Source organism: Rhinoraja longicauda, chromosome 6, assembly GCF_053455715.1.
Source record: "Rhinoraja longicauda isolate Sanriku21f chromosome 6, sRhiLon1.1, whole genome shotgun sequence".
NCBI lineage: Eukaryota > Metazoa > Chordata > Chondrichthyes > Rajiformes > Arhynchobatidae > Rhinoraja > Rhinoraja longicauda.
The window spans coordinates 55,069,894-55,085,704 of record NC_135958.1 but is presented as its reverse complement, the minus strand read 5'-3'; the positions used below and the strand labels follow the sequence as shown (position 1 = coordinate 55,085,704).

The following is a 15,811-nucleotide window of genomic DNA, read 5'->3' as shown; positions in this document are numbered from 1 at the left end:
TGAGTCTTCGAGCTTTCAGTCCAGGATTGTTTAATATTGAAGTTCCCTTTACAAAGTGTCGCCTTCAGAGTTGGAACTGGGAATCAAAGACAATTGCAACCTGCCGATGAGTTTTAACCAGTGAGTCCCACTTCTGTTTGTGTTTTTTTTTTCTTTTATTGTGGAAGTATTGATTCGGCTTTTATTTTGATGAAGCGCTTTAAAGCCCGACCCAGGTGGTGGTCTTTCGTTCTGCGATCTTGCAGACACAAGAAACTGCAGGTGCTGGAAGCTTGAGCAGAACACAAAATGCTGGAGGAACTCAGTGGGTCAGGCAACACCAAATGAACGGATGATGTTTCGGGTCGGGGGGAATCCTTCTTCAGGCTGATTGTAGTCAGGGGGGCAGAAAACTGGTAGAGGCGAGGCTGGACCAAAGTCTGGCGAGTGATGGGTGGGTACAGGTGGGGGGCAGTGGATGAGGGTGACTGGCAGATGGGTGGAGTAAGTGGCAGAGCCGGAGGACAGGGGAGGAAAGGAGATAACCGGTGTTGGATAAGGAGAGAGGAGGGGGAGTGAAATGTAAAAGAAATGGGAGGGATGTGGGTAGAAGGGGAGAGGGAGGGAGTGGAGAGGGAGGGGAGAGGGGAAGAGGGAGGGAGGGTAGAGGGGAAGAGGGAGGGAGGGGAGAGGGCAAGGAAAGAGGGAGGAAGAGATGGGAGAAGAAGAGGGATGGGGAGAGATGAGATAAGAGGGAAATATAGAGTTGGGGATGGGAAATGTGTAAGGAGGAGAGGAAAAGAGTGGGATTATGGTGGTGGGAGATGGTGGGTGGGAGCGGGGAGGGAAGGAAAGTGGGAGGGGGAGAGAGAAGGAAAGATGGAGAAGAAGAGGAGAGGAGGGGAGGGGGAGGGGGAGGGATGAGATAAGAGGGAAATGTGGGATGGGTGATGAGTGTAGGGAGGAGAGAAAAGTAGTGGGATGACTATGGTGGTGGGACACCGTGGGTTAAATGTATGTACACGGGTCAGGTGATGGTGGGCATGAAGCAGAGACTAATGGTTAGGGTTAATACTTGAAGATGGAAATCTCAATGTCGTGAGATAGATATTTGCATAACAGGACGTCAGTGGATGTGTAAAGGTACTCTTTGGTGTGTGGTAGTGGTGCTGAGCTACAGCACGGCCCCTGCCCTGGTGCCTGGCCACAGGAGGTGTTTGCAGCATAGGGCCGCTTAAAATGTAAGTAATGAGATTGTGTTACGATTAGCAGCCACCCAGATGTCTGGAGGTGCTTTTTTATCATGTTAGGTTCTCTCAGAGGCTGGAAAGGTTGAGAGTAGCTCAAAATGACTTGCTAGAACCATTTTGGAGTGGTTTGGTTTTGCTTGTAAACCAGACAGGTATGTGTTGGATGGAACTATGGAATGCTGGATTACACCAAAGATAGACACAAAATGCTGGAGACTGAGGAAGGGTCTCGACCCGAAACGTCACCCATTCCTTCTCCCCAGAGATGCTGTCTGTCCCGCTGAGTTACTCCAGCATCCTGTGTCTATCTTCAGCTATCAGCTGGCTTTACTGAAATTGTTTGACTTTACAGAGGCAATGTTTTGTTATTTGTCCGAGCACCGTGCTTCTTGTTTAGTCGATATCTGGTAAAGATGGCAAACTGGCGGTACCACGGGGAAATCTTGACGGCTTCAGAAATGTAAGATAGGGTTATGGTCCTGCAATTATAAGAAAATATTCCTGATGGCTCGGAGTCCTTTAATGTTAAGTAGGTGGTCTATGCAATCCAAGTGATAATCCGAGTTCTTTACCTTCAGACTGAATAATCACACGTAATACTGGATGAGCACTTCAGATTTATTCCACAGTGGGGTTCCTCCCGTGAGGATCTCCTGACACAAGACTAGTGTCTGAAAAGATCTCAACTCAGGAGAGGGGAAGAACAACTTTTCCACGATTGTCTACTTTTTTATACAGAAACAACTCCTTGTATGGGTGCGTGTGAAAGTAGAAAAAGTTTTGAATCCACTCGAGGTAAATTGATGCGTTTCCCCGAAAGCATGTAACTTGTTGTGAGGTTATCTCTAATTAACTGTATCAACTAATAGCATAGATTCTCACAAGGACATCTGAGATTTGGAACCACAAGGAACTGCAGATGCTGGTTTACACAAAAGGACACAAGGTAACTCAGCAGGTCAGGCAGAATCTCTGGAGAACATGGATAGGTGACATTTTAATTCGAGACCCTTCTTCAGACATCTGAGACTTGCATTCCGGTACAGAGTTAAGGTAGACAGATGCAAGGTGCCGTTATTGGTTGCTGCACCCTTAGGTGCAGGAGAACAATTTTGGGGGGTTTTGGTTGAGAGATACAGCATGGAAACAGGCCCTTTGACCCATTAAGTCTATGCTGACCACCGATCATACTATTTCTGATATCCCAGTTTGACATTTACTCCCTACATGTTATGACACTTTTATGGAGGCCAATTAACCTACAAACACACATGTCTTTGGATGGGTGTGGGAGGAAACTGGAGCACCCAGAGAAAACCCGCTAAGTCTCAGGGACAACATGCAAACTCCACACAGATAGTACCTGAGGTAATGGTCAATGGTGTTGTGAGGCAGCAGCTCTATCAACTGCGCCACTGTTGACCAGAATTTCTACTACAGATGCCTGCAAAGAGAACGGTGTGTGCGTATATAAGACACTTTACTTTAGACGTGTAGAAATGGGCCCTTTGGCCCACCAAGTCTGTGCTGACCAGCAATCACCTGTGTACACGAGCACTATGCTACACACTAGGGACAATTCACAGAAACCAATTAACCTACAAACCTGTACGTCCTTGGGATGTGGGAGGGAACCGGAGCACCCGGAGAAAACCCACATGGTCTCAGGGAGAACGTACAAACTCCGTACAGAGAGCACCCATGGTCAGGATCGAACTCTGGGTCTCTGGCGCTGTAAGGCAGCAACTCTACCGCTGCGCCACTGTGCCGCTGTAAGAATATTTGGCGGATCCTTGTATCAGCCCACCCTGAAGTGGATATTATTCATATGTGAAAGAGCCTTGTACCCTAAGAGTGGTTATTAGCAGCAGTGGAAGACACAGACCAGTTCCAGGTGGTTCTCCAGATCGCAGATCTCCATTTCAAGCCTCGAGAATCCTCACCATCTTTTTTCAACTCATGCAGACCTTGGCCTTCTTAAAAATAAATGCTTTACATCAGTAAAAATTACGCAGTAGATTGGGTCACCTCAGGCAGTAATGACTACTAAGCATGGCTTGTAACAGTAATATATAGTGATTCCAGCAATGACATATATAATATGAAAATCGGTAAACTGCAGGTGCTGGGAAATTGAAATGAAAATAGAAATGTTGGAAACACCAAGTTAGCATCCGTGGAAAGAGCAACTGAGTTGACATTCCAGGCCGATGAAAGGTCCTTCTCATAGAGTTCTGGTCAAAGGTTATTGATCTGTAATATTAATTTTGCTTCTCTCTCCACGGATGCTACCTGATCTCTTGCATTTTCTGTGTTATTTAAGGTGTACTTATAGTCGGTGGGCGGATCATTTTGGGGGAAATATATTCAACTTGTGTCTTTCTTGTTGTTTGATGTTGCACTTTGATTGGAATTGTTTATTGGGACCTTCGGCCCATCACATATGTGACAATTAGCAGTACTGAAAGATTAATAATTGCAATCTAGCTACAAGAAGTTCTCGGAGATCATCACAATGGCCAGGAAGTTGCAGATCATGCCTTGTGTGTCACCAAGTTATTGGCTGCAGACTGTAATTAAATTATTTTGCACCAATTACTTTATTAAAAACTACAACACATTTCTTCCTCGAAGTGAACTTGCATAGATGGAATGTTGGTTGAAATTCTTTTTTCTCTAGATATACATTTCATTGTGACATTTTGGGAATCTGCATCATTGTTCTAATTATCAAGTTGCAATCACTCTACTTCCCCAAATAACGTGGGGAATTCCGTGGTTCATTCAGTTAGAGATGCTGCCTCACAGCTACAGCCACCCAAGTTCTCTACTAACTGGTGCTAGTTAGTGGCGTTTTTCTATTCTCTCTGTGACGGCAGGGATTTCTCCAAGTGCTCCAGTTTCCTCCTACATCCCAAAAGAACATGTGAGTTGGTGCATTAATTGGCCCCAGTTTATAGGTGAGTGGTAAAATCTGGGAGGAGGCGACTGAAACCTGGCACAAATGAGTAGAATCAGTGTGGGGTTGCTGTTAATGGTTGCTTGATGGGTTAGTGGTGCAGCGGTAGAATTGCTGCCTTAGAGGACCAGAGACCTAAGTTTAATCCTGCCTATGGGTGGTGTTTGAATGGTTGCGTGGGTTTTCTCCGGATGCTCCAGTTTCCTCCCACACTCCAAAGACGTACAGGTTTGTAAGTTAAATGGCTTTGGTAAAATTGTCAATTATCCCGAGTGTGTAGGATAGTGTTAGTGTTCAGGGTGGTCACTGGTCGGTACGGACTCGGTGGGCCGAAGGGCCTGTTTCCGCGCTGTATCTCTAAACTAAACTAAATATTACCATGGCAGATCGGTGTCTGAAGAAGGTTTCTGACCCCAAATGTCACCTATTCCTTTTCTCCAGAGATGCTGCCGGACCCACTGAGTTACTCCAGCACTTTGTGTCTATCTTTGGCATACTTCTGAATGGATATAAATTAAATAATTTCTGAACTTATGAGAAGATGCAAATCTGACTATCACTCATGCATAGTATTGGAATGTAAGATAAGTGCATCTAACTACATGTAAACAAGATTTGATATTATATTCAAAATATTGCTTTATATTTTAATATTAGCCCACTAAAATTCCATTGTACATGTTTTAAAATGCATTTGTATAGATTAATGAGAATAAGATTAAAGTAGTCTTTGGTCTCTGGTAATATATAAGGTTAATATTTCTGATGATCTTTCGTGATGACTGAAATAACTTAGATTTCTAAGAAACTTGGATATTAAGGTTTTCTCAGTTCTCGTGAAGGGTCATTGACCCGAGATGTTTACATTTGACCTTTCTCCATAGATGCTGCCTGGCATGCTGAGGTTTTCTGTATTTTATATTTTAAATTCAGATTTAATCATTGAGTCACGGCAGGGACACAGGCCCTTTGGCCCAACACCCACTCTGACTAACATGCTCCAACTACATTAGTCCCACCTGCCTGCACATGGCCCATATCCCTTTAAACCTGTACTATCTATGTACCTGTCTAATTGTTTTTTAAACGTTGTGTTAGTACCTGCTTCAACAACCCCTTCCGATATCTCGTTCTATATACCTACCACCCTTTGTGTAAGAAAAGTTGCCCCTCAGTTTCCTGTTAATTCTTTTTCCTCCTCACCTTAAACCTATTTCCAGCATCTGCATTTTTGTTTAGCCTTTAGAAAAGCTGCTATGACCTTGCTATTCTATCTAACCTCTAAAACTTTGAATTACAATATAACTTCTGTAGTAGTAGATTCTGATTGTGAAATTTTCCAAGAATAATTTGTGTGTTTACAGTAATGTTACCACAATTGAGGAGTAGTCATTATGTTACTATTCAATTTGGTTGGTGTCACAAAGCATTTGAGTGAAGGCATTGTGTTGCATAACACAAAGGTGGAACACTTTGCAATCAGTTCCTCATCACTTTGAGGTGAGATGAAAAGCTATCTGTTATAGAGTCATGGAAACAGCCCCAACTTGCCCTTGCTGACCAGGATGCTCCATCTACACTGGTCCCACCTGCTCATGTTTGGCCCATATCCCTGTAAACCTTTCCGATGCATGCACCTGTCAACTGTCTTTTAAGTGTTTAGTTTAGTTTATTATTGTCGTGTGCGCCGAGGTACAGTGAAAAGCTTTTTTATTGCGTGCTATCCAGTCAGTGGAAAGACGATACATGATTACAACCAAGTGTACAGATACAGGATGAAGGGAATAATGTTTAGTGCAAGATAAAAGATAGCCTGAGGGTTTCCAATGAGGTAAATGGTAGGTCAGTACTGCTCTTTAGTTGGTGATAGGATGGTTCAGTTGCCTGATAACAGCTGGGGAAAAAACTGTCCTTGAATCTGGAGGTGAGCGTTTTCACACTTCTGTACCTCGTGCCTGATGGGAGGGAAGAGCAAAGATGTTGTTGCAGCACCTGCCTCAACTACCATTCTCTGGTAGCTCGTTCCGTATACCCACCACCTTCTGTGTGGAAAGAGTTGCCCCTCGGGTCAGTCTTCGCATTCTTGGGCTGTTTTCCAGCTACTCAGCTGAAGGAAGTGTGGAGTTTTGCTCAGGTCCAAAGTTAAAATCTGATCTCATGACGAATAAACCAAACACAAGCCTGAGGGCCTATAATATATTTTATTCCTGACCTCTCCTGAACTTGGCACATGCATGTGTGTTCCACTGGGCCTAGGTTGGATATCCAACCTCTGGTGAACCATAATAATAAGGAACTGCAGATGCTGGTTTACCAAAGAAAGGCACAAAGTGCTGGAGTAACTCAGCACGTCAGACAGCATCTCTAGAGAACATAGTCGGGATCAAGTCGGGATCCTTCTTCGGACTGATTGGGTTATTGATAGCCAAATTGTTGGACAAAGGCAAGGGATTAAAAAAACAGGTGTGAGTCCAAAAGGATAGAGTTGTGCATTGTGAAGCTTGGGGATTTGAAAAGTTGCAAGTTGTGTAGTCAATGGAAGGAGTGTAGGGGGAGGGGAAGGGGAAGGGGTGAAACTAGTGCAAGATCAGCCAGAGTTTAGGGGAGAGGAATGAGGAAGGAAAAGAAAGCAGGAGGTTTGGGGGGAGAAATGGGCTGGGTGTTTCTAGAAGTTGCCTAAAGTTGGAAAACTCAATATTTATACCATTGTTGAAGTGTGGCTGCTGGGACCGAGATCTAAGATAAAACCTAACAGTATTTACTGGGAGGCCTTGTATTATCAGCCATGTTAACATTTCACATTGCCAACTTGGAAAAGATAGTGTTGCCTCGTAAGACTGTGAATACATACCTCTTACTACCAAAGCCAGGAGATAAATGAGGAAATTAAACTGGTCACAAGAAACAACAAAGTTGGAAATGGATGTGAGCAGTAAGTCTTGAACATAGGAATGTGGATATAGGAGGTGGTTCTCAGATCAGGAATTAGAATTGTGCTTCTGCAAATTGGGTTGTTCTGCTTTCTTGCAATATGTCTAAAGATTATTTTTGAGGAATGTACTGACTTTAGAAGCTGCTCAAAGGAAGTTCACCAGGTTGAATCTTGTGATTAAAAGTAGATACAAAATGTTGGAGTAACTCAGCTGATCAGAAATCTTCAGTGTGAAAAGGTATCCTGACCCAAAACGACACCTGTCCATTTTCTCCAGAGATCCTGCCCGACCCATTGAGTTACTCCCAACATTTTGTGTCTATCTTTGGTATAAACCAGCATCCGCAGTTCATTTGCATTACGTCTTTGATAAAGGTGTTGACATACAAGGACAAGATGGAACAGAGGCACCAGGACTGCAGATGCTGGAATCTTGAGCAAAACACAAAGTGCTAGAGTAACTCCACAGATCAGGCAGCATTTGTGGAGGATATGGACAGACAACATTTCAGGTTGGGAACCTTCTTCAGACTGCTTGGAGCAGGAGGGGAACAAGTTGGAAAAGAGAGATGGAGGGCTTCACAGCTTTCTCCCCCCCTCCCCCTTCAAACCGAAGAAGGGTCCCAACCCAAAATGTTACCTATCCGTCTCCTCCACAGCTGCTGCCTGGCCCACTGACATCCTCCAGCACTTTGTATTTTGCTTAAAATTAAACAGATTTGGCCTGCACTTCTTGGTATTTTGAGAAAATGAGAGGTAATCATATTAATAACTATTGAGCTCACATTTGGCACGATAGATGAAGAGATAGATTGTAGAGTAACCTAGAATTAGAGAACAGAATTTCCAGATAGGTGAACATTGATAGGTCAATGTTGGGCCGAAATAAGAAGGATTTTTTCCCCCTCTAAAGTGATGTGATTCCTTGAAATTCTCCATCCCTGTGAGTTGTGGAGGTTGAGTCATTAAATACATTACAGCTGAGATGGACAATTTTGGATTCTATGTAGATTTGAGGGCAGTAATGAACAGGAAGGAAGGTCAGACCAAGGCCAACATCAGATCAGACATGATTTTATTGAATTGTGGAGGAGACTTAAAGGACCAGCTGTGCCAGTTTTTTTAGATTTTTTAGATTTTAGAGACACAGCGCGGAAACAGGCCCTTCGGCCCACCGGGTCCGCGCCGCCCAGCGATCCCTGCACATTAACACTATCCTACACACACTAGGGACAATTTTTACATTTGCCCAGCCAATTAACCTACATACCTGTACGTCTTTGGAGTGTGGGAGGAAACCGAAGATCTCGGAGAAAACCCACGCAGGTCACGGGGAGAACGTACAAACTCCGTACAGACGGCGCCCGCAATCAGGATCGAACCTGAGTCTCCGGCGCTGCATTCGCTGTAAGGCAGAAACTCTACCGCTGCGCCACCGTGCCGCAGTTCTGCTTTCAGTTCTTAGATTTCCTCTTCTTTTGATAATAGTAATTCATCTCCCATTTGTTATTTTTCTTTTCAGATGTTCAAATATGTCCTGCATGCATTACTTGGCGAGAGGCATAGAATGATAACTTTAAGCAGTAGAGATTGTTCCCCACCAAAGATAGTTAAATTATTAGCTAGAAAAATAGGGCAGCAAGGTGGCATAGCACCAGAGATGTGGAATCGATCCTGACTACGGGTGCTGTCTGTACGGAGTTTGTACGTTCTCCCTGTGGCTGCAGTGGATGCTCCGGTTTCCTCCCACACTCGATGTTTGCAGGTTTATAAGTAATTGGCTTTGGTGAAAATTATCGCTAGCTTGTCAGCGCAGACTCAGTGGGCTGAAGGGCCTGTTTCCACGCTGTATCTCTAAACTAAACTACCCATAAAATATTGACGATGCTTTCAAATTGTCACAACAGTTCTTACTAGGTATAGGTTTTGGGTTTTTGTTGTCACGTGTACCAAGGTACAATAAAAAGCTTTATTTTGCATGCCATCCATACAAATCAGATAATACTGTATGTACAGTGCATTCAGAAAGTATCAATTTTTCCACATTTTGTTACGTTACAGCCTTATTTAAAATGGACTAAATTCATTTTTTTTAATCATCAATCTACACACAACACCCCATAATAAAAAAGCAAAAACAGGTGTTTAGAAATTTTTGCAAAGTAATTAACAATAAATAACTGAAATATCACATTTACATAAGTATTCAGACCCTTTACTCAGTACTTTGTTGAGGCACCTTTGGCAGCGATTACAGCCTCAAGTCTTCTTGGGTATGACACTACAAGCTTGGCACACCTGTATTTGGGTAATTTCTCCCATTCTTCTCTGCAGATCCTCTCAAGCTCTGTCAGGTTGGATGGGGAGCGTCGATGCACAGCTAATTTCAGGTTCCTCCAGAGATGTTCGATCAGGTTCAAGTCCGGGCTCTGACTGGGCCACTCAAGGACATTCACAGACTAGTCACAAAGCCACTCCTGCGTTGTCTTGGCTGTGTGCTTAGGGTAGTTGTCCTGTTGGAAGATGAACCTCCGCCCCAGTCTGAGGTCCACAACACTCTGGAGCAGGTTTTCATCAAGGATCTCTCTGTACTTTGCTCCGTTCATCTTTCCCTCGATCCTGACTCGTCTCCCAGTTCCTGCCGCTGAAAAAGATCCCCACAGCATGATGCTGCCACCACTATGCATCACCGTAGGTATGGTATTGGCCAGGTGATGAGCGGTGCCTGGTTTCCTCCAGACGTGGCACTTGGCATTCAGGCCAAAAAGTTAAATCTTAGTTTCATCAGACTAGAGAATCTTGTTTCTCATGGTCTAAGAGTCCTTTAGGTGCCTTTTTGCAAATTCCAAGCGGGCTGTCATGTGCCTTTTATTGAGGAATGGCTTCCATCTGGCCACTCTACCATAAAGGCCTGATTGGTGGAGTGCTGCAGATATAGTTGTCCTTCTGGAAGGTTCTCCCATCTTCACAGAGGAAGTCTGGAGCTCTGTCAGAGTGACCATTGGGTTCTTGGTCACCTCCCTGACCAAGGCCCTTCTCCCCCGATTGCTCAGTTTGGCCGTGCGGCCAGCTCTATGAAGAGTCCTGGTGGTTCCAAAGTTTTTCCATTTAAGAATGACGGAGGCCACTGTGCTCTTCGGGGCCTGCAATGCTGCAGAAATTGTTTTTTACCCTTCCCCAGATCTGTGTCTCGACACAATCCTATCTCAGAGGTCTACGGACAATTCCTTTGTCTTCATGGCTTGGTTTTTGCTCTGACATACACTGTTAACTCTGGGACCTTATTTTGACAGGTGTGTGCCTTTCCAAATGATGTCCAATCAATTTAATTTTAGATTTTTAGATTTGGATTTAGAGATACAGCGCAGAAACAGGCCCTTCAGCCCACCGGGTCCGCGCCGCCCAGCGATCCCCACACACTAACACTATCCTACACCCACATGGGACAATTTTTATATTTGCCCAGCCAATTAACCTACATACCTGTACATCTTTGGAGTATTTGCCGCAGGTGGACTCCAATCAAGATGTAGGAACATCTCAAGGATAATCAATGGAAACGGGATGAACCTAAGCTCAATTTTGAGTGTCATAGCAAAGGGTCTGAATACTTATGTAAATGTAATATTTCAGTTATTTCTTTTTAATTACTTTGCAAAAATTTCTAAACACTTGTTTTCGCCTCTTCATTCTGGGGTATTGTGTGTAGATTGATGATATGAATTTAATCCATTTTAAAATAAGGCTGTAACGTAACAAAATGTGGAAAAAGTGAAGGGGTTTGAATACTTTCTGAATGCATTGTATATACAATCAAATCAAATACTGTTCAAAAACATAATAAGAGGGGGGGAAAGGTGTTCCTGAGTCTGGTGGTGTGCACTTTAAAGTTTCTGGGCCTTCTCCCCATCACGAGCAGAGAAGGAATGACCTGGGTGGTAAAGGTCTTTGATTCTGTTGGCTTGTGTATTGTGCATTATGTGTTGTGATAATGAGCCTGCAAATGTATTACTGAGGCAGGGTCTCAATCTGAAATGTTGATTATCCCTCTGTATCCACAGATGCTACTAGATTCACTGATTTCTTCCAGCGGTTTGATCTTTTATGCAAAAGAATTACCAGTTTAGAAATGTGATTGCTGTAAAAGTTTCATGATGTGTTTCACACCTTTCCGTTAGTCTTGCTGCAGTTTTGCAGGCGAAATTTCCCGTTCATTCCCAGGTTTTTTCACTTTGACTGAGTTGGAGGTTGCATTGAAAATGCTTCTCTTTATTTGGCATGTTGGATGCAGACAAAAGATTTCCATTTTTTTAAAAGTGGCTCAGAAAAGACGAGCTTGAAAAATAAAGAAACTGTTGCATGTTTACGGTTATAGTTGAAGTGAATCTGTTCCCTTGGTTATTTTGTGCTTTCTGGGAGAGCGTTGGATACGTTTGAGTAATCTCGGTTGACCTCCTCATCTGTAAATGGAAAATACAACCGTAAAATGGAAGAGGAAAAATAAAGAAGTATGTTTCCCACTGGTTTTGAGCTCTAATTCTTTCTTATGATTGTGGTTTTTAAGTACCGTTTGTGGTGTTTATTTATATTTTCCAGCCTCCTCATTGCTTTGAAGCCCAAAACATAACCATCTCACTGTTCCACGGGTCTTCCTCATGCACCTTCCGTTCTCGTTTTCAATAATCCATGCAGCTTTATAGGACTTTGGTTAGGTCGCATTTGGAGTGTTGCGTGCAGTTCTGGTTGCCCCATTACGCGAAAGATGTGGAGGCTTTGGAGAGGGTGCAGAGGAGGTTTACCAGAATGCTGCCTGGATTAGACGGCTTGAGCTACAGGGAGAAGTTGGATAGACTTGGATTGTTTTCTCTGGAACGTCGGAGGTTGAGGGGAGACTTAGAAGTATATAAAATTATGAGAGGTGTATATAATTATAGGGTGGACAGTCAGAATCTTTTTCCCCAGGGTGGAAATGTCCAAAACTAGAGGGCGTAACTGTAAGGTGAGAGGGGGAAAGTTTAATGGAGTTGTGCGGGCCATGTTTTTTTACACAGAGTGTGGTGAGGGACTGGAATGGACTGCCAGAGGTGGCGGTTGAGGCAGATACAATAGTGGTGTTTAAGACGCTTTTAGACAGGCACATGGAAGTGCAGGGAATAGAATGGTATTGATCTTGTCCAGGCAGATCAATTTTACTAGGCATCATGTTCCACACAAACATTGTTGTCTGGAGGACCCGTCCTATGCTGCTCTGTTCGATGTTCTATAAGTGCTTCCAGGCCCCAGGTTCCGTTCCCAGTGCCAGTGTTATTAAAGAATCAATAATGTTCACAAATCTAGGGAACAGAATTAGACCATTCGGCCAATTGGGTCTACTCCGCCATTCAATAATGGCTGATCTATCTTTCCCTCTAAACCCCATTCTCCTGCCCTCTCCACATAACATTTGACAGATTCTTGATTAGCAAGGGTGTCGATCTCCAATTTTGAAATACTCATTGAATTGTTCGTGTCAATGAATTCCACAGATTCACCACCCTCTGACTAATGAAAGTTCTCCTCAACTCCTTTCTAAAGTTATGTCCTAAAGGTACATAATTTTACATCTTTGTAGCAATTCAGGAACTGAGAAACAGTCTCCATATATTTCACAATTTTGCCCACTTTGCCCACATCTTTGAAACCTATTGTCACTACTACCACGGACAAGGTTAGCAGATGCATGAGACCACTCTAAAGTTCTCCTCTAAATTGCGCATGATCCTACTTTGCAAATATCTCATACCTATGTGGCAAGGTGGCACAACAAGTAGAGCTGCTGCCTAATATCCCCACTAACCCAGGTTCAATCCTAACCCCCAGTGTTCATTGTGTAGAGGTTGAACATTCTCCCTTTGATCACGTGTTTTCTCCGGTTTTGTTGATTTCTTCCTACGTTCCAAAGACTTGTGAATTGGCCACTGTAAATTGCTCCGTGTTTAGACACAAAAAGCTGGAGTAACTCAGCGGGACAGGCAGCATCTCTGGAGAGAAGGAATGGGTTACATTTCGGGCCGAGACCCTTCTTCAGACCCGAAACGTCACCCATTCCTTCTCTCCAGAGATGTTGCCTGTCCCACTGAGTTACTCCAGCTTTTTGTGTCTGGCTTTGGTTTAAACCAGCATCTGTAGTTCCTTCTTAACATCAGTGTGAATGGGTTCTTTGGTGGTCTTGGTAGCCAAAGTGTCTGTTCCTGCTCCATGTGCCTCGATCATTCTATTCATTTGGGGTTCATCTGGTATAATGTAGCATGTAAACAGGCCCTTCAACCCAATGTGTCCATGCTGACCAAGATGCCCCTTCTCATTTGCCCACGTTTGGTCCATATCTCTCAAAACCTTTCCTATACATGTACCTGCGCAAATGTCTTTTACTTAAGTTTTAATAATCCAACCTTATATTCTGCTATTCAAAGTGCAGCATAACAGGCATTCTTCAAAAGGCCACGGTGAGAACTGTACACTGTTTTGAAAGATTTTGTTGAGGAAGAATTGCTGCTTGTGGCACTGTTGGTAGGACTGAGGAAGAGTTCCTGTACAGGCAATTGAAAGGTTAAGAAGTCTAATGTAAACCATGCGTGCTAAATGATAAAGCAGAGGCTAACCACATCCTGAAAGAATGGTGGAGGAGGAAACGTACTTGGGTACGGTGACCAGTTTTCTAACTGTGTGTGGTTTATCTAGAGGGGAATTACTCCACCAACAGAATCACTGATAAGGAAACCGACGGTGAATAATAAATGCAAACCTTGCTGCCAACACCCACATTCCAATATTACTGATTTTAGAAAAGCATGAAAGAAAGTAAAACAAACACAATTATGTGGCACGTGAATATTCCAGCGCATCTTGCAAGCATCGACTTTTGAAGCTAATGAAAGCTAATGAAAGAAAAACTACAGAGAAGAAACAAGGAACTGCAGATTCTGGTTTACAAAAGATAAGCAATTTCCAAATGGTGAATTTGCAAACAGTAAACGTCAAAGTTCCACAAACAAAAAAAAACCCCAAGGTAATCTGTTTGGTTGAAGGGAGAGAGTTTGGCAAGAACTCCAGGAATAACCTGCTCCGCGTCCAATGTCGCCATGAGATTATTTACATTGTGTTGCGATGGAAGATGTGGTCAGCTTAACTTCTCTGAAATGTTGCACTTTCTCAGTCGAGGGTTGAAATGATGGCCTAGATTGTATCAGTAGTGATGGTGGAACACTTGACCTTCCGGGAAATGCTTCTGAAGTTGTGGCACATGGATGTGAATTTAAACCAGTGAGTGGGAGGGCCGTACCATAGGGCATTGAGAAAACAGGTTCTGATTTAAATATAACAAAATAATTAAAGTGGCAAACACAACATGAGATAGATAAAGATGCAGTAAGAAAACGAGCCTTTTGGCCCACCGAGCCCACACTTACCATTAACCACCCACTTACACTAATCTAAACCAATTTTATTATTTCCATGTTGTCATCAATTTTCCCCTGACACCCTACACCCCCCCCCCCCCCCCTCCTAACCCAAATTCTACCACTCACCTACGCAACGTAGGAAAATCATTAAATTAAGGGTTGTGGAAGAGCAAGGATTTTTTAAAAGCGGCACGGTGGCGCAGGGGTAGAGTTGCTGCCTTACAGCGAATGCAGCGCCGGAGATCCGGGTTTGATCCCGACTATGGGTGCTGTCTGTACAGAGTTTGTACGTTCTCCCCGTGACCTGCGTGGGTTTTCCCCGAGACCTTCGGTTTCCTCCCACACTCCAAACACGTACAGGTTTGTAGGTTAATTGGCTTGGTAAATGTAAAAAAGATTGTCCCTAGTAGGTGTAGGATAATGTTCATGTGTGGGGATCGCTGGTCGGCGCAGACCCAGTGGGCTGAAGGGCCTGTTTCCGCGCTGTATCTCTAAACTAAACTAAAAATACAAAGTGTAAAAAAAAAAGGAATTTGAATGCTTTGGGGTTGCAGAGTTTATAGGTAAGCTTGCAATCCAATGGACATGGGTAGGAAGTTAAAAAAAAGAGGAACATGTTATTTTTATATAGTCTCTTCCATAGCTGCAGGCCTTCATAAAATGCATTATTGATCATATAGTATTTTTTAACTGCGAAGGGAGGTATTAATTAAAAAGGAGTTTTTGTAGTTGTGGGTGCATGGTAATGGTTTCAGGGACCAGAAATGCACATGGTACTCCAAATGTAGCCTAACCACAGATTTATGCATCTGCAACATGTTCCCCACTCAAAACCCCAATAGATGAAGGCAAACGTGCCATATTCATTCTTTACCACCATATCTGCTTGTGCTACCACTTTCAGAGAGTCATAGACTTGACTCGGATCGAGGCAGGTAATATCACAACATTTAAAAAAACATTTGAACAGTTGCATGGATAGGATGGATTTAGAAACATATGGGGCAAATGCAGGCAGGTGGGACAAGTTTAGAAGGGGCATGTTAGTCGGCGTGGCCAAGTTGGGACAAAGGGCCTGTTTCCACATTGTATGACTCTCTGACACTATGACTCCAAGATACCTAAAACATAGCACAGCACGGTGCAGGAACAGGCCTTTGATTAACAGTGTTTGTGCCAAGCATGATACAAAGTGAAACAAATGTCCACTGTCCATCTTTGTTCTGAAGGGTCCTTCTGTTTACTGCAT

At 43.4% G+C, this 15,811-nt stretch overlaps 1 protein-coding gene across 1 annotated transcript in view; it reads left to right on the top strand.

Moving 5' to 3' along the window:
* LOC144594737 (phosphoinositide 3-kinase regulatory subunit 6-like) overlaps nt 1-15,811 on the top strand; it is an 82,154-nt gene continuing 66,343 nt past the window's right edge. Inside the window, exon 1 of the mRNA XM_078401579.1 lies at nt 1-120. The gene's annotated coding sequence lies outside the window, so the exon portion shown is untranslated. The remainder of the gene's footprint in view (nt 121-15,811) is intronic.